At 41.6% G+C, this 24,351-nt stretch overlaps 1 non-coding gene across 2 annotated transcripts in view; it reads left to right on the forward strand.

Moving 5' to 3' along the window:
* Window positions 1-11,420, forward strand: part of LOC119875870 — a 27,620-nt gene extending 16,200 nt beyond the window's left edge. Inside the window, exons 2-4 of one of the 2 annotated variants that reach the window (XR_005371257.1) lie at window positions 8,720-8,913; window positions 9,508-9,684; window positions 10,445-11,420. This is a non-coding gene — a transcript (ral guanine nucleotide dissociation stimulator-like). Of the gene's footprint in view, window positions 1-6,381; window positions 8,914-9,507; window positions 9,685-10,444 lie in introns of those variants that run through there. The other variant, XR_005371256.1, reaches the window with a different exon arrangement.
* The last annotated feature ends 12,931 nt before the right edge of the window (window positions 11,421-24,351 follow it).

The following is a 24,351-nucleotide window of genomic DNA, read 5'->3' on the forward strand; positions in this document are numbered from 1 at the left end:
TGGAGGTATAATTGAAAAATAAAAATCATTTAGATTTGTGATGTACAATGTGGTATTTGGGTTTTTTGTTGTATTTTTTTTTAAGATTTATTAATTCATGAAAGACACAGAGAGAGAGAGAGAGGCAGAGACCCAGGCAGAGGGAGAAGCAGGCTCTTCCAGGAGCCCGATACAGGATTCGATCTTGGGATCCCCGGGTCATGACCTGAGCCGAAGGCAGCTGCCCACCCAGGGGTCCCTACAATGTGGTATTTTGATATATGTGTCTCCCATCCAAGTACTATAACCAGGCCTGAACCTGTTTAGCTTCCGAGATCAGACAAGATTGGGCGTGTTCAGGGACTTGATATATTTTGTATCAAGTGTGTATTTTGTAATGGTTGTCACAGTGAGCTAATTAACATATCTATCACCTCATGTAGTTCTGCTTTTGTTTTGTTTTTTCCCTTATGGTGAGAACACTGGATCTACTCTCTTAACAAATTTCAATTATACAAAATAGTATTCTTTTTTAAAGTTTTTATTTCAATTCTAGTTAGTAAACTAGAGGTTTTTCATTTTTAAATACCACAATCTCTTCTACATATCTCTCAGATGGGAAAAACCTCTATTTTAATTCCTCTGTTCATCAGTCTTTCCATAGAACTAGGTTGTCTGAAAGTTTTCTTCTACCTTTTTCAATTTGTTCACTAATGAATGAATAGTACCAGGCACTGGGACTTGAAGCTAGCAGTGTTCTCTTCAGCCTGTTGCTCCTCTGGTACTTACATGGCTTCTCTTGATCTCCCACACTGAATTCTTTCTGGTTATAAAACCTAGTGTCATGGGATGCCTGGGTGGCTCAGTGATTGAGCCTCATCTGCCTTTGGCCCAAGGTGTGATCCTCAGGTCCTAGGATCAAGTCCAGCATCAAGCTCCCAGTGGGGAACCCGCTTCTCTCTCTGCTGCTATCTGTGTGTCTCTCACGAATAGATAAATAAAATCTAATTTAAAAAACAAACAAACAAACAAACAAAAAACAGTACCAGCACCGATTTGAGGTAAAATGCATTGGTGAGTCTTCATAGACTAAAGGGGAAAGAGCAATTTGCATTAATAAAAATAACATTATTGTGTATAATAGATAGGTCCAGAAATCCCAACAGTTAGCAAAATATAGTTGTTTTTCTGTCATGTAAATTGTGCAACATATGTTCCTTATCAGTCAGGGGCTCTCCTCCAAGTGGTGATTCACACCCCCATGTTCTGTCTTCGTATTTTGGCTCTACTGTTTTCTTTACTTTTCTTTCTTTCTTTTTTGGCATGGGAGGATAGAGGGAAAGAGAGAATCTTAAGCAGGTTCCACACCCTGCATGGACCCTGATGCAGGGCTTGATCTTACAACCCTGAGATCTGAGCTGAAATCCACACTTAACAGACTGAGCCACCCAAGTGCCCCAGCCCTGCTGTTTTCAATGTAGCTTCCAGAATTGCTGTATTGAGGGAAAGAACATGGAGGATCACTAGGCCTGGGTTTGGATCATATCGTGTCTATTCTCAGTTACAAGACACATTTTGCTGCAGAGGAGGCTGGGGAATGCTGTATGGGCTATGTGTCCAGGTAGGAGAGAAAATGGACTCAAGAGTTAGACTCTCTGCCATAACATGTGAACAGGTAGTGGTAATTTACTATTATAATAGGATAATGGAGTAAAGTAAACAAGCTCAGTGTGTTAAGCATCCAGCTCTTGATTTCTGCTCATGATCTCTGGGTCCTGGGATTGAGCTGCGGAACAGGCTCTGTGCTCAGCAAGGATTCCACATGGGATCCTCCCTCCCTCTCCCTCTGTTCACCAACTCCCATCGCTCATGCTCTCTCTCTCTCTCTCTGAAATAAATAATAAATAAATAAATCAGATATATAAACCATAAAATAAACAAATTTTTTCTCACTCATTTTTTTTCTAGCTATAGATTGTCTAATCTCTCTTTTTTCAAATAAACAATGCTCATTGTAAAGGAGACATTTCTGCAATTGAAAAAACATGTTCAGGGATCCCTGGGTGGCGCAGCGGTTTGGCGCCTGCCTTTGGCCCAGGGCGCGATCCTGGAGACCCGGGATCGAATCCCACGTCGGGCTCCCGGTGCATGGAGCCTGCTTCTCCCTCTGTCTGTGTCTCTGCCTCTCTCTCTTTCTCTCTCTGTGACTATCATAAATAAATAAAAATTAAAAAAAACATGTTCATAATACAATGTACATAACCAATAATGAAATTAATATGTAGTATTCCATTGGTAGATTGGTCAGTTTGTTTTTAGGTAGTTATCCTCCTTATTAATAGGAATTCTAAGATAAAAGTCAATCTCCTTAAAATTTTTGCGGTATGAACTATGATAAAAAATGAAATATATAGGGATCCCTGGGTGGGGCAGAGGTTTGGCGCCTGCCTTTGGCCCAGGGCGCGATCCTGGAGACCCGGGATCGAATCCCACATCGGGCTCCCAGTGCATGGAGCCTGCTTCTCCCTCTGCCTATGTCTCTGCCTCTCTCTCTCTCTCTGTGACTATAATTAAAAAAAAATTAAAAGTGAAATACATATATATATATACACACACATGCACATATATGTAAAGATTCTGCTTTTATATTTCTACAAGCTTTACAATGTCATTTTGAGTGAAGTTAATCATTATTTTTTAATGATTTCACCATATAATTAGGAAAAAAAATGACTTACAGCACAGTATATTACTTTTGCAGTTCAAACCAGCTTTGGAATCGGACATTTCCATTCATATTCAAATTAATAATCATGAAATCATAATGTAGATTTTGTTGCCTTTTGTGTTACATTTGCCTGTTAGAGCAGAAAAGTTAAATAAATATTTTACTGATGCTTCCTTTTTTTTTTTAAAGTTTGGCTTTGGGGACATGATATTGTGTGGATGTAGGTGGTCGCTCTCCTTTTTTTTTTTTTTTTAAGCTGCATAGAGGAGAGAAATGAACAGGTTAGAAAAGAAATAGGAGTTGCTTTTTAAACAAATTACAGACCAGAGATAAATCACATACCCAATCCCTTAATCTGTCCCATTTCTTATTTATATTAATTGAAGAAAAAATACTGGCTTTATAGCAAGATGCATTCTTCCAAGTAACACTCAGAAAAAGAAATAGGCTAGTTTCACATTGTAATGACTTAGCATTCTTTTTCATTTTTGCTTGAACAAGGTGGAAAACGTCAGTAGGTCTGCTCATGCAAAAGAAAAGAAGTATAAAATATCAAACATGCATTCATTAGAGATTATTATAGAAAAAAGTATTTAACTTTAGGGAGGAAACACTTAACCTGATACACATTAAGTTCTCCTCTCTTCTCCTCTAAGAAAATGAGAATAATTAAGGAGAATGATTATAGGTGCTGCTAATTGGTTCCAAGTTTAAGGATACCATTTATGACACTTTTGTTTTTATTGATGATAATTCTATAACATAATCATACTTACTCTTATCACCATTGACAAAACTATCGTCTTGAGAATGCTAAGCAAAGCAAACGGCTGTACCTTTGAATAGATTACAAAAAACAAGTACTTTTGTGTGCCTTAGTTGATCTTCATGCCATTAGATGTAGCTGAGTGCCATGTTTTTCCACTTGGAATAAATGTTAACCCTGACTGCTTCCTAGACTTGGTAGCATTTGGACTCTGGTGCATTTTTCTGCAATGCGATATACACTTGCTGGAGTGTATAGAGGGAATTTATTTATTTTATTTTTTTAAAGACTTTGTTTATTTATTCATGAGACACAGAGAGAGAGGCAGAGACACAGGCAGAGGGAGAAGCAGGCTCCCTATGGGGAGGCCCATCCAGAACTCAATCCCAGGCCCTGGGATCACAGGATCATGACCCGAGCCAAAAGCAGAAGGTCATCCATGAGCCACTCAGGTGCTCCTATAGAGGGACTCTAAAAGAAATGTAAATGGTCTGTATGTTGGTAAATTGAACACCAATAAAAAATAAATTTATTATAAAAAAAGGGCACACAGCAAGTGAATAAAGATTTGTTCAAGAAAATCTATTTAAAAAAAAGAAATGTAAATGGTGAGTTGATTTCTTAATTTCTAAGAATTCTTGACCTCAAATTCTTTAATCTCTTTTTATTTTCTGAAGGACTTTTAAAATTTAAGAAAATTTTTGAACAGCTCTTCTTTTAATGTTATTTTTCCCTTGAACTCTTCGCTCTTTTAAAAGAACATGTACATATGCATGTGTGTATACATGTATTAATTCATATCACGTTAGTTTTCAAAAAGTTTTTCTTCTCTCTTTCCATAACTGCCATCATTTTTATGAGAAAAAAAGCAACTTTAAATGGTGTGTTCCTACTCTCTAGTCAGTTACCTTGCCCAAGTCCTGAAACCTTAACTGAGGGATCCCTGGGTGGCTCAGCGGTTGGGCGGCTGCCTTTGGACCAGGGAATGATCCTGGGGTCCCGGGATTGAGTCCCGGGATCAAGTTCCGGGTTGGGCTCCCTGAGGGAGCCTGCTTCTCTCTCTGCCTGTGTCTCTGCCTCTCTCTCTCTCTCTGTGTGTGTGTGTCTCTCATGAATAAATACAATTCTTAAAAAAAAAAAAAAAAGAAACCTTAACTGATTGTTGAATTGAATAATGGCAACTTGCTGGCAGCATGGCAACTGACTGTGCTTAACCCAGAAACAAATTCCAAAGAACAGAAAAACAAAAAACAAAAAAACAAAAAACAAGGAATTTGGATATATGTGGTGATACAGAGAATGAATAATGTACTGCATGCACACACACACACACACACATAAACAAACGCACAAAAAAAAAAACTTCCTTGAGAATTTTATGCCACTTCTCCAAAACAGATATGATGGGCATATGAGGTATAATGCAACAGCTGATGACAAGAATGATATTTAAATATATACATTTTATTACTAAAACAGTAAATTATTAAAGAAATGAAAATTGAAACAACACTAATAACACTAATTATTTTGTCTATCATATGGGGGGGAAGACAAATACTACACAATGCTGGCAAGAGTATGGAGAAAGTAGTGCTCTGATTTTCTGCAATAATGAGTGCTAATTGGTAAAACTTTTTGAAAATTAATTTGAAAATACATCTTGAAGTTCAAATATTGCATAACCTTTGACTCAGCGATACTATGTTTATAAATGTACCATGTGTGTACTAACACGAGTCATACAAAAATGTATGCACAGAAATATTTGCTGAGTGAGTGTTGAGCTTTAGCTCTAGAATCAGACAGACCTGAGTTGCAATTACCACTTCATTACTTTCTTTTTTTAAATATATATATATATTTTAATGGAGTTTGATTTGCCAACATATAGTATGACACCCAGTGCTCCTCCCATCAAGTGCCCCCCTCAGTGCCCATCACCCCATCCCCCCTACCCACCTCCCCTTCCACTGTCCCTTGTTCCTTTCCAGAGTTAGGAGTCTCTCATGTTCTGTCTCCCTCTCTGATATTTCCCACTCATTTTCTCTCCTTTCCCCTTTATTCCCTTTCACCATTTTTTTATATTCCCCAAATGAATGAGACCATATAATGTTTGTCCTTCACTGACTGACTTATTTCACTCAGCATAATACCCTCCAGGTCCATCCACGTCGAAGCAAATGGTGAGTGTTTGTCGTTTCTAATGGCATTACTTTCTAGATATGTGAGCTTAGGCAAGTTACATAGCATGTCTAGATTTCACTGTCCTTTGAGAATTAAATGAAATGATGTCTATAAAGTGTGTAAGAAAGTGTTTGGCACCTCATAAGTACTTGAGAGATGTTTATTAGTCTTTGTAATGAAGATAATATTGTTATAAATATTATGCAGCATCATTTATAATAGTTAAGGTCTCAAAACAAGCCCCTTATTCAACTGGGATATCGGTTAAATAAACTTAGGTTCATTGAATAGAATACAACAGAGTCACTCAAAAGAAGAAGATCAATCTATGTGGAAGTAGAGGCAAGAAATACTTTGAAAAACATAAAGTTTTAGTATTAATAGTATTGTTCCATGTGTGTGAAAAGACACTAATATATTTTGACTAGTCTGTATCAACAGAAAGAGGGAAAAGAATATGAACCAACATATTAATAGTGGTTATCTCTGGGAAGTGGAATAATGAGCTATTTTTATTTTTCTCTATTATATTTTTTGAGATATTTAATTTTTTTTTTATTTAATGTTTTTTAAGGTCATTCTTTATTGTCTGCCAAAGTCAAAAAAATTATCAGAATAAATTAATCCTGCTTTTCTGGCATTAAGGATATAGACCGGAATATGCCATCTAAAAAAAAAAAAAAAAAAAAAAAGAATATGTCATCTATCTCTATGTATGGAGATATAGATATGTAGATATAGATATAGCTGCATACCATATCTATCTATAGATAGAGATAGATGACATATACTGGTCTATAGATAGATATAGTATATGAATGTATCTTTATATCTCCATACATAGAGATAGATGACATATTCTGGTCTGTAACCTTAATAAAAAAAATAAGATACACATATAAAATATTAATGGTAAGTAGGTATCATGTAGCCTGATATGTTCTTTATTTGAAAGTTAGAGAGAATTATGGAAATTCATTAACACTTTTTGTGGTATCAGTACTTAAAAAAGAAACCCTAGAAATGGAAGGAATCTCAATACTTCTCTGAGTCCAGCATCTCACCAAGAGCACAAATTCACTGAAAGCCAACTCCACTAACTTCATCTGATTTGGGGGATAATAAACTACTAACTCCAAAAATAAAATATTGCTGTTAGAATGTTATTTCTTAGATTGATTAGAATGTGCTTTCTCATAAAATCCCTGCCATCATTTCTATTTTTGTTTCATAAACTGAATGAGGCTCTTTATAAATTTTCTTTAGATGGTAGCTTTTTAAATAGTTTCAGGTTGGATACACATAATTTTTTCATTTAAAAATTTCCCCAATTCTTATTACTTTTCTGTGTATCAGAGGATTTCCAGGCTCATTACCTTCTTGGTGCTCATATCTGAACGTCCTCAGAACCACTTCTCCTTTAGAGTCTGACTCATGCCATTCCAAAGTCAGGATAACCTTTCAAAGGGAATAGTCAGCTGGGTGATCCAGCTGTTTACTAGTCCTAGCAATATCAGGCTTGATGTTCTCTAACTATAAGTATCAAGGCAGACAAAAGTTTCTTCACTATTTTCTAGTTTCAAGCCTATATTTTTATTTTGGAATTTGTATTTTTATGAAATATAATAATTTACAAATTATTTTAACAAGCTTTATATATCCTTTATAAATTTTGCAAATTTTTAAGGTAATCTGGATCCAAATATTCGCCCTCTTAAGTAATGTGGGAAGCTCATTTCAGTACAATTAATGTGTTAGGAACTATGAAATAGCAACACATTGAGAGTCAAGAACAGACCACATTCCTTTCATTTTAACTTAACATCATCATGAAGAGTAAATTAAGGGTTGACTGGATTTTTAAAATTATATATTAACATACATACACACATATGCATACACACACACACACACACACACACACATTGAAATGTACTTTGGAGCAAAAAGGGACATTAGTGTAGTGATGACTTGTAGGGCAATGACCAGAACATTAGCCTTATATGGGATCCTAAGTTCTCTTAATAAATAATCAAGCCTAGAATATTGTTGTGAAGTTCCACTTACGAGGCACATAGTGTTCAAATTCAACTTGACATTTGATATTCTATGTCACCACTATGAAAGTTCTTGTATTTTTTGAAAATGCTTCGACAGGGAGTCAGTTTACAATTGAGATGAAGGATTATCAATGTCGCTTGATTTATAAAGATGTAGTGGGAGGAGACATGTAAAATATCAAAACATTTAGTTGGATGTGAGAAGAACTTACCTTGGTGTATTTTCAAAAGTTCTCTTTTATTTTGTACAGCTTTGTCTGCCCTATATCCAAGCTCATCCCTTCTCTAATAATTTTACTTTAAAAAATATGGCAGATGGGATGCCTGGGTGGCTGAGCGGTTGAGCCACTGCCTTTGGCTCAGGTCGTGATCCCTGGGTCCTGGGATCGAGTCCCACATCGGGCTCCCTGTGTGGAGCCTGCTTCTCCCTCTCCCTGTGTCTTTGCCTCTCTGTGTGTGTGTCTCTCATGAATAAATAAATAAAATATTTTTAAAAATATGACAGAGAAGTTTTAAGATTTGGGGTTTGACAAGGGGTGAAGCCATTAATGCAGGGAGGTGCTGTCAAAACTCAGCTGACAAGCGGCCCTGGGACACTAATCTTTCCCACTAGGTCCTTGTATTGATCCAAATTTTTTTGAAAATTTATCCTCTAAGATTATTTCTTTATTGGATAGTTTGTCTGTTTAAGAGACAGGCAGAGAAGCAGGGAGCAGAAGAGGGAGACACAGGCTCCTCAAGCACACTCTGCCCCAAGCGCAGAGCCTGCCAGGGGCGGGATCTCAGGATGCTGAGACCATGACCTGAGCCACAACCCGAGTCAGATGCCTAGTGACTGAGCCGCAGGCGTCAAGCCCCGTGTTCCTGCTGTGGGCACTCCTGCCCCCCCACCCCCCGCCCCCCGTAGCCACTGAGAGCTCGGGCTTTGGTCTGCGCTCCAACTGCCAGGTGGTCTGGAGGCTACAGTGCAGGCTGCACGTCCCCTCTGTCCCACCTCAGGCTGAAAGGGCCTCAGCCCTGAGAAAGAATCGGATCTTCCCGACCACCCCCAGCCGGAGGGAGCTGCTGGAGCAGCAGGTAGAAGAACTGGTGCCCGCCTTGCTGTGCTTGGACGACCTTTCCATTGTTCAATTTATGGAAACCTATCCTGAATTTGGCACCACCGAAGAGATCCTGGACCTGCTGTTTGCAAAGTGAGCACCCTGACCCTCCACAGCCCAGGGGGATGGGCCACCTACTGGTTGGGAGTCTTGGGAATGTTCCTGAACTTCCCGGCCCCTGGGGCTGCTCCTCTGACTGGAGTTGAGTCACACAGGGCCTTGTTGGGTCCTGTAGGGAAGCCCCTGGGGCCAGGCCTGTGGCAGGTCGGCTAGAGGGGCTGTGATTGTGCTCAGCAGTCGTCGTTCTCTCCCCATGACGAAGCCTGTGCCGCGTCCCCACCGTCACCAGGGTTTGAGCTGGCCTGTTTTCCCATGGAAAAGGAGGTTTGAGAGTCCATCTGGGGTCTGTGTCCTGGGGCAACCGGAGTAGGGGACCCCGGGGACACCGGGGCGCCCTGGCCCACTCGGATGTAGGCCATGGGCCTGGCCAGAGCCCTTTCATTCCTCAAGCATTCAGGAGGACCCAGCAGGTGCAGGCGCTTCTCCAGGGGCTGCCTGTGGCCCCACACACAGAGCGGATGGCCCCCCAGGGCTCCGGGCTAGTCAAGGGTCAGAGGGTGACAGCAGCTATGAGGAGAGGTCGGGTCCACAGGAACTTTCATGTGATGCCCCCCTGCCCTCCTCTAGATATGGATGCAACAAATATCTGAATGATGACATCGTGGGATCCGTGGAGCAGTGCAAAGTGTGAGTGAGCTCTGGCTCATGCAGGAGGGCCTTCCTCTCCAAGAGGGCAGCGAGGGGGCTGTGGCCTGGAGGGGCTGCTGGACCCTCACCCCACACATCTGCAATTCCTGTGACAAGGTAAAGGTCTAATGGGTCCTTTGAGAAAAGAGGAAAAGAGAGCTGTGGATGGGGTGCGGGCTTTGTGGGAGCCCTAATGAAGTCCTTCTCCATGCCTGCCCCTTTCAAAGTCCTCTGTCTCCCCCCACCTGGGACCCAGAGCAGAGGGTGTGGGGAGCATCGCACTCACCAATCTGGTGGCACCTGGACCCAGGTGCACAGCAGGTGCTCAGGAGAGCCAGTGAGTGCTCACGGACCAGACGGCCCCCGCCCCGGGGGAGATTACAGTCAGTGGAAGGACAACCCCTGGGGGCCCCTCGTGAGTGAGGCAGCGCTGAGCCACAGGAGGGAAGGCGGCAGTACCGGGCAGCTCCTGGCAAGGCCTGGCAAGACACAGAGCCCAAACCCTCCCCACTCGGACATTTCCAGAGCGACAGTGTGTGCAGTGAGGGCAATGACAGGCCAGACACCCCCCTTCCCCGGACGCCTGCCAGTGGATTCAAGGGGCAAGTGGGCAGGGAGCCAGGCTGAGGAGGGAGTCATGCTTCCCCAGGGAAGACAGTGATGGTCACACCACTAGTCATGGGCTCCCATGCACAGAGGCTTCGTGCCAGCCCCTCCTCAGTGAGCAGGCCTGTGGCAGGCAGGACAAGGAGCAGCACTGGCCTCCGACAGCCCTGAGCGGAAGGCCTGGGGCCCCATTCCTGCAGGGCTTCCCCGGGACACCTTGGTGTGAGGGAGCCCTGTCTTCTGATGCCTCTGCCCACCTGTCCCTCCCCAGGGCCATCTCCTTCATCCTGGACATCTGGCTGGAGTACTATCAGGAGGATTTTCATCAGCCACCAGAATTTCTCTTCCTGAGGAAGCTTCTGGCATTCATGGGGCTCAACATGCCAGGCTCAGACCTGGAAAACTGGGCCCAGCGTTACCTGGAATGATTCAGCTACCTGGAGCTCGTGGAATTAGACGATGAGGATGAGGAGGACTGGGGGTGGCCAAGCTTGGGACAGGGTGGGCCACACAGACCCAACCTCCATGCAGGTGGGCCGGGAGCAGTGGGTAGGCTCACACCCCATTCCCACGGGCTTCAGTCTGGGGAGACCTCCCAGGGCTCTTGTACTCACACACGTTGAGCAGTGGGAAGAGTGTCCTTGATTTGTGAGGGACGTGGAAAGTCCGTCCTGGTGATGATACTTTGTCTTCTTGGGGCTACAGCTTCGGCCCCGGAGCAACACCCTAACCCACCTCAGGAGCCCACCCCAGCTCCGACTGTGGGGCCTGTGGCACCTTCAGGGCCTGAGGTGACCGAGCCGGTCCCTGGCTGCTGGAGGTGAGGGCTTGGCCCAAGCTGAGATGCTGGCTACTGAGTCCAAGTCAATGCACATGGTTTTGGCACCTATGATTCCCCACCCTGATGAGGAGCCACCTGCACCCTTGGTCACCCGGTGGAAGAGTAGGCCCTGGAGCCTGCAGTCGGGGTCCCCAAAGTGCCAGGGCCACCACCTGCCTCTGGAGCAACTGGCTTCGACCCCTGAACAACCCCCTGAACCACCTCAGGAGCCACCCCAGCTCCTACCACGGGGCTCGTGATGGCTGCAGCCCAATGGAGGCTTCCCTCCTCGTCATTGTGCTGTTTCCATATTTTGTTTTTCTTTAACCTCTATAATGGCTTATGAATTTTATTTGTAATAAAAGAGGGATCCCTAGGTGGCGCAGGGATCCCTAGGTGGCGCAGCGGTTTGGCGCCTGCCTTTGGCCCAGGGCGTGATCCTGGAGAGTCAGGATCGAGTCCCACGTCGGGCTCCCGGTGCATGGAGCCTGCTTCTCCCTCTGCCTGTGTCTCTGCCTCTCTCTCTCTCTGTGTGTGACTATCATAAATGAATAATAATAAAAAAAAATTTAAAAAAAAAGATAAGTTAACGGCAGAAAATTTACTCTGATGCTTTTAAATTATACATCGTGGTACTTTAGGTCCATTCACAGTGTCACAGGCCCTGGAGCCCAGGGCACTGGGAGACACAGCTCAAGATCCGGCGCCCCCCCCCAGGACAGGCAGAGGCCGGGAGGGTACAGGAAAGCAAGGACGCTCCTACCACTGGGCTGCCCCGAGCTGGGCCGATCGGCGCCCCCCACCCCCAGAGCATCCAGGCCCCTGTGGCCTGGGAGCTGCGGTAGTTACTGCGGGAGCTGACTCCAGGGCTGGACAGCTGGCCGCCACCAGTGTGGCTGTTCCTCCTCGTGTCACCCTGTGCCTGGGACTGGGCAGGGGCCTCACTGGATAAACAGCACCCACTGAGCCAGGCACCTGGCAGGGGGCGGGGCAGCTCCCTCAGCAGCACACACCTGAGAATCAGCACAGCAGGCCCCTACCCCAGAAGACCAGCTGGAAGGACAGGGGAAACCAAGTTATTGACCAAGCAGCACTGGAAAGTTCTAGGGGAAGTTGAGGGATTTACAGTATATAGAATCAGAGGATACTCCCCCTTGTTTTTTCTTTTCTGTTTGTTTCTGTTGTTTCCCAACCCCCTTTTTTAATTCTTTTTTATTTCTTCTTTTTTTCTCTTTTGCTCCTTTTTCCAGTATAACTTGTTTTTGTCCACTCCACACTGAGCAAAATGACTAGAAGGAACAATTCACCTCAAAAGAAAGAATCAGAAACAGTCCTCTCTCCCACAGAGTTACAAAATCTGGATTAAATTCAATGTCAGAAAGCCAACTCAGAAGCACTATTATACAGCTACTGGTGGCTCTAGAAAAAAGCATAAAAGACTCAAGAGACTTCATGACTGCAGAATTTAGATCTAATCAGGCAGAAATTAAAAATCAATTGAGGGATCCCTGGGTGGCGCAGCGGTTTGGCGCCTGCCTTCGGCCCAGGGCGCGATCCTGGAGACCCAGGATCGAATCCCACGTCAGGCTCCCGGTGCATGGAGCCTGCTTCTCCCTCTGCCTGTGTCTCTGCCTCTCTCTCTCTCTGTGACTATCATAAATAAATAAAAAAAAAAAAAAAAAAAAAAAAAAAAAAAAAAAAAAAAAAAAAAAATAAAAATCAATTGAATGAGATGCAATCCAAACTAGAAATCCTAACGACGAGGGTGAACGAGGTGGAAGAACGAATGAGTGACATAGAAGACAAATTGATGGCAAAGAGGGAAACTGAAGAAAAAAGAGACAAACAATTAAAAGGCCATGAGGATAGATTAAGGGAAATAAACGACAGCCTGAGGAAGAAAAACCTACATTTAATTGGGGTTCCCGAGGGTGCCGAAAGGGCCAGAGGGCCAGAATATGTATTTGAACAAATCCTAGCTGAAAACTTTCCTAATCTGGGAAGGGAAACAGGCATTCAGATCCAGGAAATAGAGAGATCCCCCCCTAAAATCAATAAAAACCGTTCAACACCCCAACATCTAATAGTGAAGCTTGCGAATTCCAAAGATAAAGAGAAGATCCTTAAAGCAGCAAGAGACAAGAAATCCCTGACTTTTATGGGGAGGAGTATTAGGGTAACAGCAGACCTCTCCACAGAGACCTGGCAGGCCAGAAAGGGCTGGCAGGATATATTCAGGGTCCTGAATGAAAAGAACATGCAACCAAGAATACTTTATCCAGCAAGGCTCTCATTCAAAATGGAAGGAGAGATAAAGAGCTTCCAAGACAGGCAGCAACTGAAAGAATATGTGACCTCCAAACCAGCTCTGCAAGAAATTTTAAGGGGGCCTCTTAAAATTCCCCTTTAAGAAGAAGTTCAGTGGAACAATCCACAAAAACAAGGACTGAATAGATATCATGATGACACTAAACTCATATCTGTCAATAGTAACTCTGAACGTGAACGGGCTTAATAACCCCATCCAAAGGTGCAGGGTTTCAGACTGGATAAAAAAGCAGGACCCATCTATTTGCTGTCTACAAGAGACTCATTTTAGACAGAAGGACACCTACAGCCTGAAAATAAAAGGTTGGAGAACCATTTACCATTCAAATGGTCCTCAAAAGAAAGCAGGGGTAGCCATCCTCATATCAGACAAACTAAAATTTACCCCGAAGACTGTAGTGAGAGATGAAGAGGGACACTATATCATACTTAAAGGATCTATCCAACAAGAGGACTTAACATCCCTCAATATATATGCCCCAAATGTGGGAGCTCCCAAATACTTAATTAATAACCAAAGTGAAGAAATACTTAGATAATAATACACTTATACTTGGTGACTTCAATGTAGCTCTTTCTATACTCAATAGGTCTTCTAAGCACATCTCCAAAGAAATGAGAGCTTTAAATGAAACACTGGACCAGATGGATTTCACAGATATTCACAGAACTTTACATCCAAACTCAACTGAATACACATTCTTCTCAAGTGCACATGGAACTTTCTCCAGAATAGACCACATACTGGGTCACAAATCGGGTCTGAACCGATACCAAAAGATTGGGATTGTCCCCTGCATATTCTCAGACCATAATGCCTTGAAATTAGAACTAAATCACAACAAGAAGTTTGGAAGGACCTCAAACACGTGGAGGTTAAGGACCATCCTGCTAAAAGATGAAAGGGTCAACCAGGAAATTAAGGAAGAATTAAAAAGATTCATGGAAACTAATGAGAATGAAGATACAACCATTCAAAATCTTTGCGACGCAGCAAAAGCAGTCCTAAGGGGGAAATACATTGCGATACAAGCATCCATTCAAAAACTGGAAAGAACTCAAATACAAAAGCTAACCTTACACATAAAGGAGCTAGAGAAAAAACAGCAGATAGATCCTACACCCAGCAGAAGAGAGTTAATTAAGATTCGAGCAAAACTCAATGAAATTGAGACCAGAAGAACTGTGGAACAGATCAACAGAACCAGGAGTTGGTTCTTTGAAAGAATTAATAAGATAGATAAACCATTAGCCAGCCTTATTAAAAAGAAGAGAGAAAAGACTCAAATTAATAAAATCATGAATGAGAAAGGAGAGATCACTACCAACACCAAGGAAATACAAACGATTTTAAAAACATATTATGAACAGCTATACGCCAATAAATTAGGCAATCTAGAAGAAATGGACGCATTCCTGGAAAGCCACAAACTACCAAAACTGGAACAGGAAGAAATAGAAAACCTGAACAGGCCAATAACCAGGGAGGAAATTGAAGCAGTCATCAAAAACCTCCCAAGACACAAAAGTCCAGGGCCAGATGGCTTCCCAGGGGAATTCTATCAAACGTTTAAAGAAGAAACCATACCTATTCTACTAAAGCTGTTTGGAAAGATAGAAAGAGATGGAGTACTTCCAAATTCGTTCTATGAGGCCAGCATCACCTTAATTCCAAAACCGGACAAAGACTCCACCAAAAAGGAGAATTACAGACCAATATCCCTGATGAACATGGATGCAAAAATTCTCAACAAGATACGAGCCAATAGGATCCAACAGTACATTAAGAAAATTATTCACCAAGACCAAGTAGGATTTATCCCGGGGACGCAAGGCTGGTTCAACACTCGTAAAACAATCAATGTGATTCATCATATCAGCAAGAGAAAAACCAAGAACCATATGATCCTCTCATTAGATGCAGAGAAAGCATTTGACAAAATACAGCATCCATTCCTGATCAAAACTCTTCAGAGTGTAGGGATAGAAGGAACTTTCCTCGACACCTTAAAAGCCATCTACGAAAAGCCCACAGCAAATATCATTCTCAATGGGGAAGCAATGGGAGCCTTTCCCCTAAGATCAGGAACAAGACAGGGATGTCCACTCTCACCACTGCTATTCAACATAGTATTGGAAGTCCTAGCCTCAGCAATCAGGCAACAAAAAGACATTAAAGGCATTCAAATTGGCAAAAAAGAAGTGAAACTCTCCCTCTTCGCTGATGACATGATACTCTACATAGAAAACCCAAAAGCCTCCACCCCAAGATTGCTAGAACTCATACAGCAATTTGGTAGCATGGCAGGATACAAAATCAATGCCCAGAAATCAATGGCATTTCTATACACTAACAATGAGACTGAAGAAAGAGAAATTAAGGAGTCAATCCCATTTACAATTGTACCCAAAAGCATGAGATACCTAGGAATAAACCTAACCAAAGAGGTAAAGGATCTATACCCTAAAAACTATAGAACACTTCTGAAAGAAATTGAGGAAGACACAAAGAGATGGAAAAATATTCCATGCTCATGGATTGGCAGAATTAATATTGTGAAAATGTCAATGTTACCCGGGGCAATTTACACGTTTAATGCAATCCCTATCAAAATACCATGGACTTTCTTCAGAGAGTTGGAACAAATTATTTTAAGATTTGTGTGGAAGCAGAAAGGACCCTGAATAGCCAGGGGAATTTTAAAAAAGAAAACCGTATCTTGGGGCATCACAATGCCAGATTTCAGGTTGTACTACAAAGCTGTGTTCATCAAGACAGTGTGGTACTGGCACAGAAACAGACACATAGATCAATGGAACAGAATAGAGAACCCAGAAGTGGACCCTGAACTTTATGGTCAACTAATATTCAATAAAGGAGGAAAGACTATCCACTGGAAGAAAGACAGTCTCTTCAGTAAATGGTGCTGGGAAAATTGGACATCCACATGCAGAAGAGTGAAACTAGACCACTCTCTTTCACCATACACAAAGATAAACTCAAAATGGATGAAAGATCTAAATGTGAGACAAGAATCCATCAAAATCCTAGAGGAGAACACAGGCAACACCCTTTTTGAACTCGGCCACAGTAACTTCTTGCAAGATACATCCATGAAGGCAAAAGAAACAAAAGCAAAAATGAACTATTGGGACTTCATCAAGATAAGAAGCTTTTGCACAGCAAAGGATACAGTCAACAAAACTCAAAGACAACCTACAGAATGGGAGAAGATATTTGCAAATGACGTATCAGATAAAGGGCTAGTTTCCAAGATCTATAAAGAACTTCTTAAACTCAACACCAAAGAAACAAACAATCCAATCATGAAATGGGCAAAAGACATGAAGAGAAATCTCACAGAGGAAGACATAGACATGGCCAACATGCACATGAGAAAATGCTCTGCATCACTTACCATCAGGGAAATACAAATCAAAACCACGATGAGATACCACCTCACACCAGTGAGAATGGGGAACATTAACAAGGCAGGAAACCACAAATGTTGGAGAGGATGTGGAGAAAAGGGAACCCTCTTACACTGCTGGTGGGAATGATCATTTCAGTAGATGCAGAAAAAGCATTTAACAAAGTACAACATCCATTCATGGTAAAAACCCACAGCAAAGTAGATTTTGGGGGAACATAACTAACAATAAAACCCATATATGAAAAACCCACAGCTAATATCATCCTCAATGGAGAAAAACTGAAAGATTTTCCTCTATGGTCAGGAAAAAGACAAGGATGTCCACCACTCTCAGTACTGTTAATTAACATAGTAGTAGAAGTCCTCACCAGAGCAATCAGACAACAAAAAGAAACAAAAGACATCCAAACCAGCAAGGTTGTCAAAGATGTCAAATTTTCAGTATTTGCAGATGTCATGATACTATATATAGAAAACTGAAAAGACTCCACCAGAAAATTACTAGAACTGATAAATTTAGTAGATCAAAGGATAGAAAATTAACATTGAGAAATCTGTGCATTTCTATGCACCAATAATGTTGCATCAAAAAGAGAAATTAAAAGCTCAATCCCATTTACAATTGAACCAAAAAACCCCAATATGATATCTAAGAAGAAACCTAATGAAAGAGTTAAAAGAACTGTACTCTGAAAACTATAAGCAATGTTGAAAGAAACTGAAGAGGACACAAACAAATGGAAAGACATTCTATGCTTAGGGATAGGAAGAACAGATATTTTTTAAATGCCTGCACTACCCAAAGCAATCTACACATTTAAGGCAATCCCTATCAAAATATCACCAGCATTTTTCACAGAGCTAGAATAAACAATCCTAAAATTTGTGTAGAACCAGAAAAGAGCCTCAATAGCTAAAACAATCTTGGAAAAGAAAGTAAAGCTGGAAGCATCACAATTCTAGACTTCAAGGCATATTACAAAGTGCAGTGGTCAAAACAGAATGGTTGTGACACAAAAATGGACACATAAGTCAGTGGAACAGAGTAGAAAACCCACAAACAAATGCACAACTAAATGTTCAATTAATCTTTGACAAAGCAGGAAACAATATCCAATGGGAAAAAGACAGTTTTTTCAACAAATGGTGTTGGGAAAACTGGGCAGAAATGTGCAAACGAATGAAACTGGACCACTTTCTTATACCATACACAAAAATAAACACAAAATGGATGAAAGACCTAAATCTGAGACAGGAAACCATTAAAATCCTAGAGGAGAACACAGGTAGTAACCTGTTTGACCTTGGCCACAGCAAGTTCTTTATAGATAAGTCTCCTGATGCAAGGGAAATAAAAGCAAAAATTAACTGCTGGAATTTAATTCAAAATAAAAACCTTCTGTGTAGTGTAGGAATCAATCAACAAAACTAAAAAACAAGCACATGAGGAAATGCTCCGCATCACTTGCCATCAGGGAAATACAAATCAAAACCACAATAAGACACCACCTCACACCAGTGAGAATGGGGAAAATAAACAAAGCAGGAAACCACAAATGTTGGAGAGGATGTGGATAAAGGGGGACCCTCCTGCACTATTGGTGGGAATGTGAACTGGTGCAGCCACTCTGGAAAACTGTGTGGAGGTTCCTCAAAGAGTTAAAAATAGATCTGCCCTATGACCCAGCAATTGCATTGCTGGGAATTTACCCCAAAGATACAGATGCAGTGAAACGCCGGGACACCTGCACCCCAATGTTTATAGCGGCAATGTCCACAACAGCCAAACTGTGGAAGGAGCCTCGGTGTCCATCGAAAGATGAATGGATAAAAAAGATGTGGTCTCTGTATACAATGGAATATTACCATTGTAATATTGCCATTAGAAATGAGAAATACCCACCATTTGCTTTGATGTGGATGGAACTGGAGGGTATTATGCTGAGTGAAATAAGTCAACCAGAGAAGGACAAATATTATATGGTCTATTCATTTGGGGAATATAAAAAATAGTGAAAGGGAATAAAGGGGAAAGGAGAAAAAATGAGTGGGAAATATCAGAAAGGGAGACAGAACATGAGAGACTCCTAACTCTGGGAAACGAACTACGGGTGGTAGAAGGGGAGGTGGGCAGGAGGTGAGGGTGACCGAGTGACGGGCACTGAGGTGGGTGGGAGTGACCGAGTGATGGGCACTGAAGTGGGCACTTGACAGGATGAGCACTGGGTGTAATTCTATATGTTGGCAAATTGAACACCAATAAAAAATAAATTTATAAAAAAAAAGATTAAAACACACACACACACACACACAAACAGTACAGGGGTGCCTGGGTGGCTCAGTTGTTAAGTGTCTGCCTTTGGCTCAGGTCATGATCCTGGAGTCCTGGGATTGAGTCCAACATCAGGTTCTCTGCTCAGCAGAGAGTCTGCTTCTCCCTCTCCCTCTGTGCTCTCTCTTGTTCTCTTGCACGCTCTCTCTCAAACGAATAAATGTATAAAATATTTTTAAAAACCTAAACTACAGAATGGGAGAAGATATTTGCCTGACATATCTGATAAAGTGTTAATACACAAAATATATAAAAAGTCATGAAACTTGGAGAGACATAAGATGGTGGAGTAGTAGGGTGACCCTCAGCTTTCCTCCTCCCTCAAACACAGCTAGCTAACTATCAAATCATTCTGAACACCCAAGACATTGATTGGAAGTCTTAGAGAACATAGCTGCATGTCTACAAACTAGAAAAATGATGTGTGGAAGGTAAGAACTCTAGAGCTGATTCTTGGGAGAAAAGAATCATGAGTGCTGCTCAGGGGAGGGAGTAGCCAGAGAGAAGGAGAGAGAGAAAAATCACTGAAAAAAAAAAGGGTGAGGTTTACAATACCACCAGTTTTCTATATACAGCTGAGTGCAGAGTCTGAAGCTTCAGAAGTCCAAGACATTGCTAGGTTTGCACCTGGGGAATTGAGTGGTGCTCCAGTGGAAGACCAGGGCAGAGCCCCAGCACTGGGCATTCTGAGGTTCCCCACAGCCACAGGGAAGAAGTGGTTCCCCACTTGGAGTGCATATGCCAGTGGTAATATGGCCTCTCCATGGACAAAGGATCCTGTAGGCTCATTGAGCTGCCCAGCTCACTGGTATAGGAACAAAGATGCCAGCTGAAGGCAGCAATCTCCAGTGCAGACTGTGTGTTGTGACTTAGCATAAACCGAGAACTGCTGCACAGTCCCACCACTGTCTTCAGGGACAAGCTGGAACTGGTCACCGCACAGGGAGACCCTTCCCCAGAGGATCAGTGCCGGTCCAACCAGTGGGGGTACCTGAAGTGTGGGGTTTTCAAATACAGCTGTGCCTGAGATAAATCCACGAGACTCTTAACTGAAGGAAACAAACTGAGGGTCGCTGGAGGGGAGGGAGGTGGGGGATGGAGTAACTAGGTGATAGGCATTAAGAAGGGCAAGTGATGTGCTGAGCATTGGGTGTTATACACAACTGATGAATTACAGAGCTCTACATCTGGAATGATTATGTTGGCCAACCGAATTTAAATGATTAAACAAAACAAAACAGGAGAGCTGTGCCATTTGGCAGGCAAACAGTTCAGACACAGGGTGAAGGCAGGAATCTGACAGAAGTCATAGAAAGAGGAGGGGTCATTGTCTGCACATTGTGAAGGCTTACTGAAGAAGGGTAGCTTGCATTTCCTGCTCCTAAGCAGAGAGGATGGGGCAAGGCCATGCTCTTCTAGTGCCCGTCAGCCTGATCCACCTCAGTGAGCTAAACACTGCCACCAAGTGGAGAACAGAGCAGGTGCACCGAGCTCCGCCCCCTGCACCTTGCAGGCACATCCCCACTAGGGCAACTCCACCTGAGAATCAGGGGCAGGCCTTTCCCCCAACCCCTAGAACACCAGCACAAGCCTACTGATCACAGAATGCTGCAAAGCTTCAGCTCTATGGGAAACAGAATCAAGCATCCATTAGGTTTTTATTTTATTTTATTATTTTATTTTTTTTTCCATTAGGTTTTTAAATTTTTGTTTCTTTTTGTTTTTTGGTTTTCTCTCTTTTTTTTTTCTTTTTTTTTTGGATACAGAAAGAACAATTCATTTTTCAAAAATTTTTTCTTTTCCTTTTCTTTCTTCCTACCTTTTATTCTATCAAGCTTTTTGTAACAAGAAGACCAAAACACACCTAGGATCTAGCTTCCTTCATGTATTTCATTATATTTTATCTTAAAATTTTTTTGATTTTTAAAATTTTTATTTTATTTTGCTTTTTTCCCTCCATCCAAAATGGCAAGACAGAATAATTCACCCAAAAGAAAGACAAAGAGCAGGAAGAAATGACAGCCAAGGATTTAATTAATAAGATGTCTGAATTAGAATTTAAAACAACAATTGTAATGGTACTAGCTGGGCTTGGGGAAAAAAAGCATAGAAGACACTAGAGAATCACTTCCTGCACAGATAAAAGGACTAAAATCTGCTCAGGCTAAAATTAAAAATGCTATAAGTGAAATGCAGACCTAGATGGACAAAGCAGAGGAATGAATCAGTGTATAGAAGATAAAATTATGGAAAATAATGAAGCTGCAAAGAAGAGAGAAACAAAGGTAATGGGTCTTGAAAGTTGACTTAGGAAACTCAGTAACTTATTAAAATGGAGTATCATAGGAGTCCCAGAGATTAAAAGAGAGATAAAGGGCAGAAGGCCTATCTGAGCCACTTATAGCTGGAAGCAAATTATAGCTGGAAACTTAGCTAGTCTAGGGGAGGTACAGGCGTCAATACCTAGAAGCACAGAGAAACTCCCATTAAATTTAACAAAAGCCACATATCACCAAGACATATCATAGTCAAATTCACAAAATACACAGACAGGAAAGAATCCTGAAAGGAGCAAGGGGAAAAAAGTCCTTAACTGACAAGAGAAGACAAGTGGGTTTGCAGCACATCTGCCCACAGAAACTTGGGAGGACAGAAACAAGTGGCAGGATATATTCAGTGTGCTGAATGGGAAGAACACACAGCCAGGCCACTTTGCCCTGGAAAGCTGTCATTTAGAATAGAAGGAGAGATAAAGAGTTTCCCAAACAAAAACTAAGGGAGTTCATGACCACTAAATCAGCCCCACAAGAGATATTAGAGGGGGACTCTTTCAGTGAGAAAGAAAGGCCAAAAGCAACAAAGACTAGAAGACTAGAAAGGGGGCAGAGAACATCACCAGAAACACCAGCTTTACAGGTAATACAATGTCACCAAACTCCTATCTATCAATAATCACTTAGAATATAAATGGACTAAATGCTTCAATCAAGACATAAAGTATCAAAATGTATTTTTAAAAAAGACCTATTCATATGCTGCCTACAAGAGACTCATTTTAGACCTAAAGATACCTGCAGATTGAAGGTGGAGGGAAGGAGAACCATCTACCATGTTAATGGTTGTCAAAGAAAGCTGGAGTAACCATACTTTTATCACACACACTAGATTTTATTTTATTTATTTTATTTTTTAAAAGATTTTATTTATTTATTCATGAGACACGGGGGGGGGGGGTGTTGGCAGAGACACAGGCAGAGGGAGAAGCAGGCTTCATGCAGGGAGCCCGAGGTGGGACTCGATTCTGGGTCTCCAGGATCATGCCCTGGGCTGAAGGTGGCGCTAAACCCCGGAGCCACCTGGGCTGCCCCACAAACTAGATTTTAAACCAAAGACTGTAACAAGAATGAAGAGGGGGAGGATCCCTGGGTGGCGCAGCGGTTTGGCGCCTGCCTTTGGCCCAGGGTGCGATCCTGGAGACCCAGGATCGAGTCCCATGTCGGGCTTCCGGTGCATGGAGCCTGCTTCTCCCTCTGCCTGTGTCTCTGCCTCTCTCTCTCTCTCTCTGTGTGTGTGTGACTATCATAAATAAATAAAAATTAAAAAAAAAAAAGAATGAAGAGGGGGACTATATCACAACTAAGGAATCTATCCATCAAGAAGATCTAACAATTGTAAATAATTTTGCTCCCAACTTGTGATCACCCAAATATATAAATCAATTAATAAAAAACATAAAGAAACTCATGGATACAATAATAGTAGGGTACTTTAACACCTCACTTACACCAATGGACAAATCATCTAAGTAGAAAATCAACAAGGAAACAATGGCTTTGAATGACACACTGGGCCAGATGGATGAACTTAACAGAACATTCCATCCTAAAACCACAAAATATACATTCTCTTCAAGTGCTTATAGAACATCCTGCAGATAGATCACACATTAGCACACAGAACAAACCTCAACAAATTCAAGATCGAAATCATACCATGCATACTTTTTGACCAACTCTATGAAACTAAAAGTCATACATAAGAAAAAACCCGGAAAGACAACATGGAGGTTAAACAATATACTATTAAACAATTAATGGGTCAACCAGGAAATCAAAGAAATAAAAGTGTACATAAAAACGAATGAAAAAGGGTACCTGAGTGGCTCAGTTGATTAAGCATCTGCCTTCAGCTTGGGTCATGATCTCAGGGTCCTGCAATGGAGCCCCCCAGTTGGGCTTCCTGCTCACTGAGAAGTCTGCTTCTCCCTCTGCCTCTGACTCCCCACTTGTGCTTGCTCTTGCTCTCTCAAATAAATAAAAATCTTAAAAAAATAATAAGATACCTAAGAAAAAATAGAAGTGATAAACCTGTATTTTGAAAACTACAAAACCTGATCAAAGACATTTAAGATGACACAAAGTAATGGAAAAACATTCCATGCTCATGGAATGGAAGAACAAATATTGTTAAAATGTCCATACTATCCAAAGCAATCTACATATTTGAGACAGTGCCTATCAAAATAGCATTTTTCACAGAGCTGGGACAAATAACTCTAAAATTTGTATGGAATCACAACAGATCCTGAATAGCCAAAGCAATCTTCAAAAAGAAAAGCAAAGCTGGAAGTATCACAATTCTGGAATTCAAGTTATATTTCAATGCTGTAGCCATCAAAACAGTACAGTACTGGTACAAAACCAGAAACATAGATCAATGAAAATAATAGAAAACTCAGAAATGAACCCACAATGATCATATCAAGTAATCTTTGACAAAGCAAGAGTATCCAATGGGGAAAAGACAGTCTCTTCAACAAATGGTGTTGGAAAAAATGGACAGCTACATGCAAAAGAATGAAACTGGACCATTTTCTTACACCATATACAAAATAAATTCATAATGAAGTAAAGACCTGAAACCATTAAAATCCTAGAGGAGAACCCAGGCAGTAACTTCTTTGATCAGCTACAGCAGCTTCTTTCTAGATATGTCTCTTTAGGCTAGTCCCAAAAATGAACTATTTGAACTACATCAAAATAAAAGACTTCTGCACAGCAAAGGAAATAACAAGAAAACTAAAAGGCAACCCCTGGAATGGGAGAAGATCACATATCTGATAAAGGGCTGGTATTCAAAATATATAAGGAACTTATAACATGCAACATAAACATAAAACAAAAATAGAACATAAAATCCAATTAAAAAATGGGCAGGAGATATGGAATAGACATCTTTCCAAAGAAGAAATCTAGATGATCAAC

This window comes from Canis lupus, chromosome 16 (assembly GCF_011100685.1).
Source record: "Canis lupus familiaris isolate Mischka breed German Shepherd chromosome 16, alternate assembly UU_Cfam_GSD_1.0, whole genome shotgun sequence".
Lineage (NCBI taxonomy): Eukaryota > Metazoa > Chordata > Mammalia > Carnivora > Canidae > Canis > Canis lupus.